The sequence below is a fragment of the Engystomops pustulosus genome, chromosome 2 (assembly GCF_040894005.1).
Source record: "Engystomops pustulosus chromosome 2, aEngPut4.maternal, whole genome shotgun sequence".
NCBI classification, from domain to species: Eukaryota; Metazoa; Chordata; class Amphibia; order Anura; family Leptodactylidae; genus Engystomops; species Engystomops pustulosus.
In genome coordinates this window covers 260,312,819-260,326,174 of record NC_092412.1, presented here as the reverse complement: position 1 = coordinate 260,326,174, position 13,356 = coordinate 260,312,819, and positions in this window count along the sequence as shown.

The window sequence follows — 13,356 nt, the reverse complement described above, 5'->3', positions numbered from 1 at the left end:
ACAATGGGGGTCATTTACTAAGGGCCCGATTCGCGTTTTCCCGACATGTTACCTGAATATTTCCGATTTGCGCCGATTTTCCCTGTATTGCCCCGGGATTTTGGCGCACGCGATCGGATTTTGGTGCATCGGCGCCGGCATGCACGCGACGGAAATCAGGGTGCATGGCCGAACGAAAACCCGACGGATTCGGAAAAACCGCCGCATTTAAAAAACAAAAAGTGTCGCGGAGCTTGCACTTACCTTCACCAGGAATAGGCCGGTGTACTTCAGTGCATTTCAGCGGACTTCAGCGCAGCAGCGCCACCTGGTGGACGTCTGAGGAACTACCTTAATAAATCCTGGCTGGACCCGAATCCACCGCAGAGAACGCGTTGCTGGATCGCGAATGGACCGGGTAAGTAAATCTGCCCCAATATATGCACAGATGGTGATGTCTCCCTGATGACGTGGTCCCTGCTGTCCGCTAACCCGACTCTTCTCTCAAAAGGATTCCCTGCCCAATGTCTGTAGAAGCCATTCTGTACTATCAGTTCAGGCTTTGAAAGTGATCAGTGTTTACTAGGCGGGACACAGAGCCGGGACAACCCCAGCCAGTGCAGCACCTGGAAGGAATATCCGGGACTATCTACCAGCTGCCTGTGACCGGGACTGTCCCGGCCAATCCAGGATGGTTGGGAGCTATGACTGTGTGGATGTGGTCGGAGGGTTATAGGGATGTAATAAGGATGTCACTGCTCCCTCCAGCAGGACACGAGATGGCACAGGATGTCCTGAGTCCTGCCCTCCAGGGGTCAAGTTATCTGTAGCTCCAAGGAAACTGTAACAGAATAAGTGTCCTATGGGTGACCCTATGAGGGTCTTATACTTGGGTGCTGTGCCAGTCCTAAGTACTTCACTGGGGCTTTTCCAGTCTGTCCCCAATGTCCAGGAAATGCCAGCACCTAGGGTTCTTAGGAGAAGCGTCCCTAGGTGTCAGCAAAGCTTCTCCATGCCTGACTATTCCTGTGCTCCTCAGCTTCGGCACTCCCATTCAGGTTTCAGCTTTCCTGGACTCCGGTTCTGGGGGGAACTTTGTGGATGCCGCTCTGGTCTCCCAGCATCACATCCCAGCAGTTTCTCTTGAGAAGTCTCTCGTCATCTCCTCAGTCAGTGGACAAATTCTCTGCGGTCTGTGGTGCACTCCTGACCAATTAGGGAAGGTGCACCTGGACTGGTGAATGCTGATTCTAGTTTAGTCTCTGCACTATAGGGCTAACTTGGCACTTTATTGAGGGTGTTGCTTCAGTGTTTTCTCCTCCGATCTCCTTCTTCTTCCTGTTTCCTGGTGTTATAAGGGGCTGTCAGCTACTCCTCTTCCTCTTTGATCTCCGGCACCAAAGCAGTCCCACCCTCCCTGCCTACAAGTTGCAGTTTTATGTTGTACTGTTAACATTTTCTATGTTTTATAGTCCTGAAGTCACAGATGGTGGAAAGAAATGGAGAGAGGATGGATGTGCTGCTCGTCTGGCCGACTTGTCATCTGGGAGTCCAGATGGGCATAGTGCAGGCCGAGCGGTTTTTCTTGTGGAGATTTACCTAAAAATGTGTATGATGAGATTTCCGAGTGTTATAAAGAAGTGAGAAATGGAGAAATAATGGAAATAATGGAATGCTCGTCTGGCCGACTTGTCATCTGGGAGTCCGGATGGCCATAGTGCAGTCGAGCTGTTTTTCTTCGCTGTGGAGATTTACATTAAAATGTGTATAATGCTGAGATTTTCGAGTTTTATAACGATTTATATTTATATCAAGATATGTGATAGTAAAGCTGTGACCATTTTCCACCACCCAACATGAGCCTCAGTGTCACTTATTTCATTACAGCTATTGGGAAAATGATGTATTATGTGGGTTATTCAAGAAAGTGCCCCGAGAGTATAAGAGGAAGGTGGTTATGCATTTCACCAGTCTGGTACCGCACTGAGACGATTTCTCTGGTAGTAGGAGCTCTTGAAGGGTGCCACTGACTGTATAAGGAGGGCGCCCACTGACTGTATAAGGAGGGCGCCCACTGACTGTATAAGGAGGGCGCCCACTGACTGTATAAGGAGGGCGCCCACAGACTGTATAAGGAGGGCGCCCACTGACTGTATAAGGAGGGCGCCCACTGACTGTATAAGGAGGGCGCCCACTGACTGTATAAGGAGGGCGCCCACTGACTGTATAAGGAGGGCGCCCACTGACTGTATAAGGAGGGCGCCCACTGACTGTATAAGGAGGGCGCCCACAGACTGTATAAGGAGGGCGCCCACTGACTGTATAAGGAGGGCGCCCACTGACTGTATAAGGAGGGCGCCCACTGACTGTATAAGGAGGGCGCCCACTGACTGTATAAGGAGGGCGCCCACAGACTGTATAAGGAGGGCGCCCACAGACTGTATAAGGAGGGCGCCCACTGACTGTATAAGGAGGGCGCCCACTGACTGTATAATGAGGGCGCCCACTGACTGTATAAGGAGGGCGCCCACAGACTGTATAAGGAGGGCGCCCACTGACTGTATAAGGAGGGCGCCCACTGACTGTATAAGGAGGGCGCCCACTGACTGTATAAGGAGGGCGCCCACTGACTGTATAAGGAGGGCGCCCACAGACTGTATAAGGAGGGCGCCCACTGACTGTATAAGGAGGGCGCCCACTGACTGTATAAGGAGGGCGCCCACTGACTGTATAAGGAGGGCGCCCACTGACTGGGGGTATCCTGGTGTTGCAATTTATTACATGGGACGTTTGCACTATAAATAGGGGTGGTATTTGTTTCCTTTCCCCTCCCATAGCTGAGCCTTTATAGGGCAGGCTTCGGGCCTGCACTTCCTCTTGCCCGCGCCATCTTCAGGCTGTCCCTCCCTCCCTCCCATAGCTGAGCCTTTATAGGGCAGGCACTGGGCCTGCACTTCCTCTTGCCCGCGCCATCTTCAAGCTGTCCCTCCCTCCCTCCCATAGCTGAGCCTTTATAGGGCAGGCACTGGGCCTGCACTTCCTCTTGCCCGCGCCATCTTCAGGCTGTCCCTCCCTCCCTCCCTCCCATAGCTGAGCCTTTATAGGGCACACACTGGGCCTGCACTTCCTCTTGCCCGCGCCATCTTCAGGCTGTCCCTCCCTCCCTCCCTCCCATAGCTGAGCCTTTATAGGGCACACACTGGGCCTGCACTTCCTCTTGCCCGCCCCTGGGCCTGCACTTCCTCTTGCCCGCCCCTGGGCCTGCACTTCCTCTTGCCCGCGCCATCTTCAAGCTGTCCCTCCCTCCCTCCCTCCCTACTGTTACTTGGTTTTTGTGTTTTGAGGTTTTCGGTTCTCAGTGATCATCTCAAGTCACAGCTGAAGGAATATGTGAATTGATGTGGATTTTGCCCGGAAGTCGAAGTGCTGATTCGGGAGTCCTGTTGAGCACACCGCTTCGGGCAGCGATGGTTTACAAAGAGACGGACGGAGATTGTGGTTAATTTTGAGTATTAAAGTAATAATGGTTTTCGGTGATCATCACAAGTCACAGCAGGCGGAAAAGAGAATTGATGTGGATTTTTTCGGAAGTCGAAGTGGTGGTTCGGGAGTCCGGATGAACAAACCACTTCGGCAGCGATGGTTTCCAAAGAGACGGACGGAGATTGCGGCTGATTTTGAGAATATTAAAATAATAATAATTGTGTTTATCAGCAATAAATAGCTGTGACCTTTTCTGCCCAACAGGAGCCTCGTGTCATCATTTCTTAGTTATGTTTAGTTATAAATGGTTTATGGGGTTAATGTTACGGGTAGGATTATGTATCTTTACTAAGTGCCTTAATGTGGAGTTACATGGGTAATGTTTACTACCTCCCAGTCTTGTCATTTTCTTGCATTGGTTGTTCCCCTCCCGGAAGCAGTGACTTATAATATATAAATCCTGACGTAATAAAACCTTCACATATAATAACACAAGGACACGGTTATCTCTCTTCCTTATTAGTTCGGTTCTTATCTCAGGACTTAATGAAATCGTCTGCGAAAAAACTATCAAATACCAAGAGACGGCAACAAGGTTATAAAATAACTTTGGAGGACACTGTATATAATGATATAGGGGGCACTGTATATAATGATATAGGGGGCACTGTATATAATGATATAGGGGACACTGTATATAATGATATAGGAGGACACTGTATATAATGATATAGGGGGCACTGTATATAATGATATAGGGGGCACTGTATATAATGATATAGGGGACACTGTATATAATGATATAGGAGGACACTGTATATAATGATATAGGGGGCACTGTATATAATGATATAGGGGGCACTGTATATAATGATATAGGGGACACTGTACATAATGATATAGGGGGCACTGTATATAATGATATAGGGGACACTGTATATAATGATATATGAGGACACTGTATATAATGATATAGGAGGACACTGTATATAATAATATAGGGGAACACTGTATATAATGATATAGGAGGGCACTGTATATAATGATATAGGAGGACACTGTATATAATGATATAGGGGGACACTGTGTATAATAATATAGGGGACACTGTATATAATGATATAGGAGGGCACTGTATATAATGATATAGGAGGACACTGTATATAATGATATAGGGGGACACTGTGTATAATAATATAGGGGACACTGTATATAATGATATAGGACACGGTATATAATGATATAGGAGGACACTGTATATAATAATATAGGGGGACACGGTGTATAATAATATAGGAAGACACTGTATATAATAATATAGGGGAACACTGTATATAATGATATAGGAGGACACTGTATATAATGATATAGGAGGGCACTGTATATAATAATATAGGGGACACCGTATATAATGATATAGGAGGACACTGTATATAATGATATAGGGCACTGTATATAATGATATAGGGGAACACTGTATATAATGATATAGGGTACACTGTATATAATGATATAGGGCACTGTATATAATGATATAGGGGAAACTGTATATAATGATATAGGGGACACTGTATATAATGATATAGGGTACACTGTGTATAATGATATAGGGGGACACTGTATATAATGATATAGGGGACACTGTATATAATAATATAGGGTACACTGTATATAATGATATAGGAGGACGCTGTATATAATGATATAGGGGACACTGTATATAATGATATAGGGTACACTGTGTAAAATGATATAGGGGGACACTGTATATAATGATATAGGGGACACTGTATATAATAATATAGGGTACACTGTATATAATGATATAGGAGGACACTGTATATAATAATATAGGGGACACTGTATATAATGATATAGGGGGCACTGAATATAATGATATAGGGGGACAATGTATATAATGATATAGGGAACACTGTATATAATGATATAGGGGGACACTGTATATAATGATATAGGAGGACACTGTATATAATGATATAGGGGGACACTGTATATAATGATATGGGAGGACACTGTGTATAATGATATAGGGGGACACTGTATATAATGATATAGGAGGACACTGTATATAATGATATAGGGGGACACTGTGTATAATGATATAGGAGGACACTGTGTATAATGATATAGGGGGGTACTGTATATAATGATATAGGGGACACTGTGTATAATGATATAGGGGACACTGTATAATATGATATAGGAGGACACTGTATATAATGATATAGGAGGACACTGTGTATAATGATATAGGAGGGCACTGTATATAATGATATAGGGAGCACTGTATATAATGATATAGGGGACACTGTATATAATGATATAGGGGGACACTGTATATAATGATATGGGAGGACACTGTGTATAATGATATAGGGGGACACTGTATATAATGATATAGGAGGACACTGTATATAATGATATAGGGGACACTGTGTATAATGATATAGGAGGACACTGTGTATAATGATATAGGGGGGTACTGTATATAATGATATAGGGGACACTGTGTATAATGATATAGGGGGACACTGTGTATAATGATATATGATGACACTGTACATAATAATATAGGGGACACTGTATATAATAACATATGATGACACTGTACATAATAATATAGGGGGACACGGTGTATAATAATATAGGGGGACACTGTATATAATGATATAGGGGGACACTGTATATAATGATATAGGGGGCACTGAATATAATGATATAGGGGGACACTGTATATAATGATATAGGGGGACACTGTGTATAATGATATAGGGGGACACTGTATATAATGATGTAGGGCACTGTATATAATGATATAGGGGAACACTGTATATAATGATATAGGAGGGCACTGTATATAATGATATAGGGGGACACTGTATATAATGATATAGGAGGGCACTGTATATAATGATATAGGGCACTGTATATAATGATATAGGAGGGCACTGTATATAATGATATAGGGGGACACTGTATATAATGATATAGGGTACACTGTATATAATGATATAGGAGGGCACTGTATATACTGATATAGGAGGACACTGTATATAATGATATAGGGGAAAATGTATATAATGATATAGGGTACACTGTATATAATGATATAGGAGGGCACTGTATATAATGATATAGGAGGACACTGTATATAATGATATAGGAGGACACTGTATATAATGATATAGGGGACACTGTATATAATGATATAGTGGACACTGTATAATATGATATAGGAGGACACTGTATATAATGATATAGGGTACACTGTATATAATGATATAGGAGGACACTGTATATAATGATATAGGGTACACTGTATAAAATGATATAGGAGGACACTGTATATAATAATAAAGGGGGACACTATATACAATGATATAGGGGGACACTGTATACAATGATATAGGGGGACACTGTATACAATGATATAGGGGGACACTGTATATAATGATATAGGGGGACACTGTATATAATGATATAGGAGGGCACTGTATATAATGATATAGGAGGACACTGTATATAATGATATAGGAGGGCACTGTATATAATGATATAGGAGGACACTGTATACAATGATATAGGGGGACACTGTATACAATGATATAGGGGGACACTGTATATAATGATATAGGGGGACACTGTATACAATGATATAGTGGACACTGTATATAATGATATAGGATGACACTGTATATAATGATATAGGAGGGCACTGTATATAATGATATAGGAGGACACTGTATATAATGATATAGGAGGACAGTGTATATAATGATATAGGGTACACTGTATAAAATGATATAGGAGGGCACTGTATATAATGATATAGGGGGACAGTGTATATAATGATATAGGGGGACACTGTATATAATGATATAGGAGGACACTGTATATAATGATATAGGGTACACTGTATATAATGATATAGGGGACACTGTATATAATGATATAGGGGGACACTGTGTATAATAATATAGGGGACACTGTATATAATGATATAGGACACGGTATATAATGATATATGATGACACTGTATATAATGATATAGGAGGACACTGTATATAATGATATAGGGGGCACTGTATATAATGATATAGGATGACACTGTGTATAATGATATAGGGGACACTGTATATAATGATATAGGGGGACACTGTATATAATGATATGGGAGGACACTGTATATAATGATATAGGGGGACACTGTATATAATGATATGGGAGGACACTGTATATAATGATATAGGGGGACACTGTATATAATGATATAGGGGGACTCTGTATATAATAATGGTGCCCCCTCCATGTGTGACAGTGGGGATGGTGCCCCCCACCATGTGTGACAGGGGACGGTGCCCCCACCATGTGTGACAGTGGGGATGGTGCCCCCACCATGTGTGACAGGGGATGGTGCCCCCTCCATGTGTGACAGTGGGGATGGTGCCCCCTCCATGTGTGACAGTGGGGATGGTGCCCCCACCATGTGTGACAGTGGGGATGGTGCCCCCCACCATGTGTGACAGTGGGGATGGTGCCCCCGCCATGTGTGACAGTAGGGATGGTGACTCCTCCATGTGTCACAGTGGGGATGGTGCCCCCACCATGTGTGACAGTGGGGATGGTACCCCCACCATGTGTGACAGTGGGGATGGTGCCCCCTCCATGTGTGACAGTGGGGATGGAGCCCCCCACCATGTGAGAAAGTGGGGATGGTGCCCCCACCACGTGTGACTGTGGGGATGGTGCCCCCTCCATGTGTGACAGTGGGGATGGTGCCCCTCACCATGTGTGACAGTGGGGATGGTGCCCCCTCCATGTGTGACAGTGGGGATGGTGCCTCCACCATGTGTGACAGTGGGGATGGTGCCCCCTCCATGTGTGACAGTGGGGATGGTGCCCCCACCATGTGTGACAGTGTGGATGGTGCCCCCTCCATGTGTGACAGTGTGGATGGTGCCCCCTCCATGAGTGACAGTGGGGATAGTGCCCCCGCCATGTGTGACAGTGGGGATGGTGCCCCCTCCATGTGTGACAGTGGGGATGGTGCTCCCGCCATGTGTGACAGTGGGGATGGTGACTCCTCCATGTGTGACAGTGGGGATGGTGACTCCTCCATGTGTGACAGTAGGGATGGTGCCCCCCGCCATGTGTGACAGTGGGGATGGTGCCCCCTCCATGTGTGACAGTGGGGATGGTGCCCCCGCCATGTGTGACAGTGGGGATGGTGCCCCCCACCATGTGTGACAGTGGGGATGGTGCCCCCCACCATGTGTGACAGTGGGGATGGTGCCCCCACCATGTGTGACAGTGGGGATGGTGCCCCCCGCCATTTGTGACAGTGGGGATGGTGCCTCCACCATGTGTGACAGTGGGGATGGTGCCTCCACCATGTGTGACAGTGGGGATGGTGCCCCCCGCCATTTGTGACAGTGGGGATGGTGCCCTCGCCATGTGTGACAGTGGGGATGGTGCCCTCCATGTGTGACAGTGCGGATGGTGCCTCCACCATGTGTGACAGGGGATGGTGCCCCCCACCATGTGTGACAGTGGATGGTGCCCCCCACCATGTGTGACAGTGGGGATGGTGCCCCCCACCATGTGTGACAGTGGGGATGGTGCCCCCACCATGTGTGACAGTGGGGATGGTGCCCCCCGCCATTTGTGACAGTGGGGATGGTGCCTCCACCATGTGTGACAGTGGGGATGGTGCCTCCACCATGTGTGACAGTGGGGATGGTGCCCCCCGCCATTTGTGACAGTGGGGATGGTGCCCTCGCCATGTGTGACAGTGGGGATGGTGCCCTCTATGTGTGACAGTGCGGATGGTGCCTCCACCATGTGTGACAGGGGATGGTGCCCCCCACCATGTGTGACAGTGGATGGTGCCCCCCACCATGTGTGACAGTGGGGATGGTGCCCCCCACCATGTGTGACAGTGGGGATGGTGCCTCCACCATGTGTGACAGTGGTGATGGTGCCCCCACCATATGTGACAGTGGGGATGGTGCCCCCTCCATGTGTGACAGTGGGGATGGTGCCCCCTCCATGTGTGACAGTGGGGATGTTGCCCCCACCATGTGTGACAGGGGATGGTGCCCCCTCCATGTGTGACAGGGGATGGTGCCCCCTCCATGTGTGACAGTGGGGATGGTGCCCCCACCATGTGTGACAGGGGATGGTGCCCCCTCCATGTGTGACAGGGGATGGTGCCCCCTCCATGTGTGACAGTGGGGATGGTGACTCCTCCATGTGTGACAGTGGGGATGGTGCCCCCACCATGTGTGACAGTGGGGATGGTGCCCCCACCATGTGTGACAGTGGGGATGGTGCCCCCTCCATGTGTGACAGTGGGGATGGAGCCCCCCACCATGTGTGACAGTGGGGATGGTGCCCCCACCATGTGTGACAGTGGGGATGGTGCCCCCACCATGTGTGACAGTGTGGATGGTGCCCCCTCCATGTGTGACAGTGGGGATGGTGCCCTCCGCCATGTGTGACAGTGGGGATGGTGCCCCCCACCATGTGTGACAGTGGGGATGGTGCCCTCCACCATGTGTGACAGTGGGGATGGTGCCCCCACCATGTGTGACAGGGGATGGTGCCCCCTCCATGTGTGACAGTGGGGATGGTGCCCCCCACCATGTGTGACAGGGGATGGTGCCACCTCCATGTGTGACAGTGTGGATGGTGCCCCCCACCATGTGTGACAGTGGGGATGGTGCCCCCCTCCATGTGTGACTGTGGGGATGGTGCCCCCACCATGTGTGACAGGGGATGGTGCCCCCTCCATGTGTGACAGTGGGGATGGTGCCCCCACCATGTGTGACAGTGGGGATGGTGCCCCCGCCATGTGTGACAGTGGGGATGGTGCCCCCTCCATGTGTGACAGTGGGGATGGTGCCCCCTCCATGTGTGACAGTGGGGATGGTGCCCCCTCCATGTGTGACAGTGGGGATGGTGCCCCCACCATGTGTGACAGTGGGGATGGTGCCCCCACCATGTGTGACAGTGGGGATGGTGCCCCCTCCATGTGTGACAGTGGGGATGGTGCCCCCACCATGTGTGACACTGGGGATGGAGCCCCCCTCCATGTGTGACAGTGGGGATGGTGCCCCCCACCATGTGTGACAGTGGGGATGGTGCCCCCACCATGTGTGACAGTGGGGATGGTGCCCTCACCATGTGTGACAGTGGGGATGGTGCCCCCTCCATGTGTGACAGTGGGGATGGTGCCCCCACCATGTGTGACAGTGGGGATGGTGCCCCCTCCATGTGTGACAGTGGGGATGGAGCCCCCCACCATGTGTGACAGTGGGGATGGAGCCCCCGCCATGTGTGACAGTGGGGATGGTGCCCCCGCCATGTGTGACAGTGGGGATGGTGCCCCCACCATGTGTGACAGTGGGGATGGTGCCCCCACCATGTGTGACAGGGGATGGTGCCCCCTCCATGTGTGACAGTGGGGATGGTGCCTCCACCATGTGTGACAATGGGGATGGTGCCCCCACCATGTGTGACAGTGGGGATGGTGCCCCCCACCATGTGTGACAGTGGGGATGGTGCCCCCACCATGTGTGACAGTGGGGATGGTGCCCCCTCCATGTGTGACAGTGGGGATGGGGCCCCCTCCATGTGTGACAGTGGGGATGGTGCCCCCTCCATGTGTGACAGTGGGGATGGTGCCCCCCGCCATGTGTGACTGTGGGGATGGTGCCCCCACCATGTGTGACAGTGGGGATGGTGCCCCCACCATGTGTGACAGGGGATGGTGCCCCCTCCATGTGTGAGAGTGGGGATGGTGCCCCCCTCCATGTGTGACAGTGGGGATAATGCCCCCCGCCATGTGTGACAGTGGGGATGGTGCCCCCACCATGTGTGACAGTGGGGATGGTGCCCCCACCATGCGTGACAGGGGATGGTGCCCCCTCCATGTGTGACAGTGGGGATGGTGCCTCCACCATGTGTGACTGTGGGGATGGTGCCCCCACCATGTGTGACAGGGGATGGTGCCCCCCACCATGTGTGACAGGGGATGGTGCCCCCTCCATGTGTGACAGTGGGGATGGTGCCCCCACCATGTGTGACAGTGGGGATGGTGCCCTCCACCATGTGTGACAGTGGGGATGGTGCCCCCACCATGCGTGACAGGGGATGGTGCCCCCTCCATGTGTGACAGTGGGGATGGTGCCTCCACCATGTGTGACTGTGGGGATGGTGCCCCCCGCCATGTGTGACAGTGGGGATGGTGCCCCCACCATGTGTGACAGTGGGGATGGTGCCCCCACCATGTGTGACAGTGGGGATGGTGCCCCCTCCATGTGTGACAGTGGGGATGGTGCCCCCACCATGTGTGACAGTGGGGATGGTGCCCCCTCCATGTGTGACAGTGGGGATGGTGCCCCCGCCATGTGTGACAGTGGGGATGGTGCCCCCGCCATGTGTGACAGTGGGGATGGTGCCCCCCGCCATGTGTGACAGTGGGGATGGTGCCCCCCACCATGTGTGACAGTGGGGATGGTGCCCCCCACCATGTGTGACAGTAAGGAAGGTGCCCCCCACCATGTGTGACAGTGGGGATGATGCCCCCCTCCATGTGTGACAGTGGGGATGGTGCCCCCTCCATGTGTGACAGTGGGGATGGTGACTCCACCATGTGTGACAGTGGGGATGGTGCCCCCACCATGTGTGACAGTGGGGATGGTGCCCCCTCCATGTGTGACAGTGGGGATGGTGCCACCACCATGTGTGACAGTGGGGATGGTGCCCCCACCATGTGTGACAGTGGGGATGGTGCCCCCTCCATGTGTGACAGTGGGGATGGTGACTCCACCATGTGTGACTGTGGGGATGGTGCCTTCTCCATGTGTGACAGTGGGGATGGTGCCCCCACCATGTGTGACAGTGGGGATGGTGCCTCCACCATGTGTGACAGTGGGGATGGTGCCCCCTCCATGTGTGACAGTGGGGATGGTGCCCCCACCATGTGTGACAGTGGGGATGGTGCCTCCACCATGTGTGACAGTGGGGATGGTGCCCCCTCCATGTGTGACAGTGGGGATGGAGCCCCCCACCATGTGTGACAGTGGGGATGGTGCCCCCGCCATGTGTGACAGTGGGGATTGTGCCCCCCGCCATGTGTGACAGTGGGGATGGTGCCCTCGCCATGTGTGACAGTGGGGATTGTGCCCCCCGCCATGTGTGACAGTGGGGATGGTGCCCTCGCCATGTGTGACAGTGGGGATGGTGCCTCCCACCATGTGTGACAGTGGGGATGGTGCCTCCCGCCATGTGTGATAGTGGGGATGGTGCCCCCACCATGTGTGACAGTGGGGATGGTGCCCCCTCCATGTGTGACAGTGGGGATGGTGCCCCCCACCATGTGCGACAGTGGGGATGGTGCCCCCCACCATGTGTGACAGGGGATGGTGCCCCCTCCATGTGTGACAGTGGGGATGGTGCCCCCACCATGTGTGACAGGGGGGATGGTGCCCCCTCCATGTGTGACTGTGGGGATGGTGCCCCCGCCATGTGTGACTGTGGGGATGGTGCCCCCGCCATGTGTGACTGTGGGGATGGTGCCCCCTCCATGTGTGACTGTGGGGATGGTGCCCCCCGCCATGTGTGACTGTGGGGATGGTGCCCCCCGCCATGTGTGACAGTGGGGATGGTGCCCCCACCATGTGTGACAGTGGGGATGGTGCCCCCGCCATGTGTGACTGTGGGGATGGTGCCCCCGCCATGTGTGACTGTGGGGATGGTGCCCCCCGCCATGTGTGACTGTGGGGATGGTGCCCCCCGCCATGTGTGACAGTGGGGATGGTGCCCCCACCATGTGTGACAGTGGGGATGGTGCCCCCGCCATGTGTGACT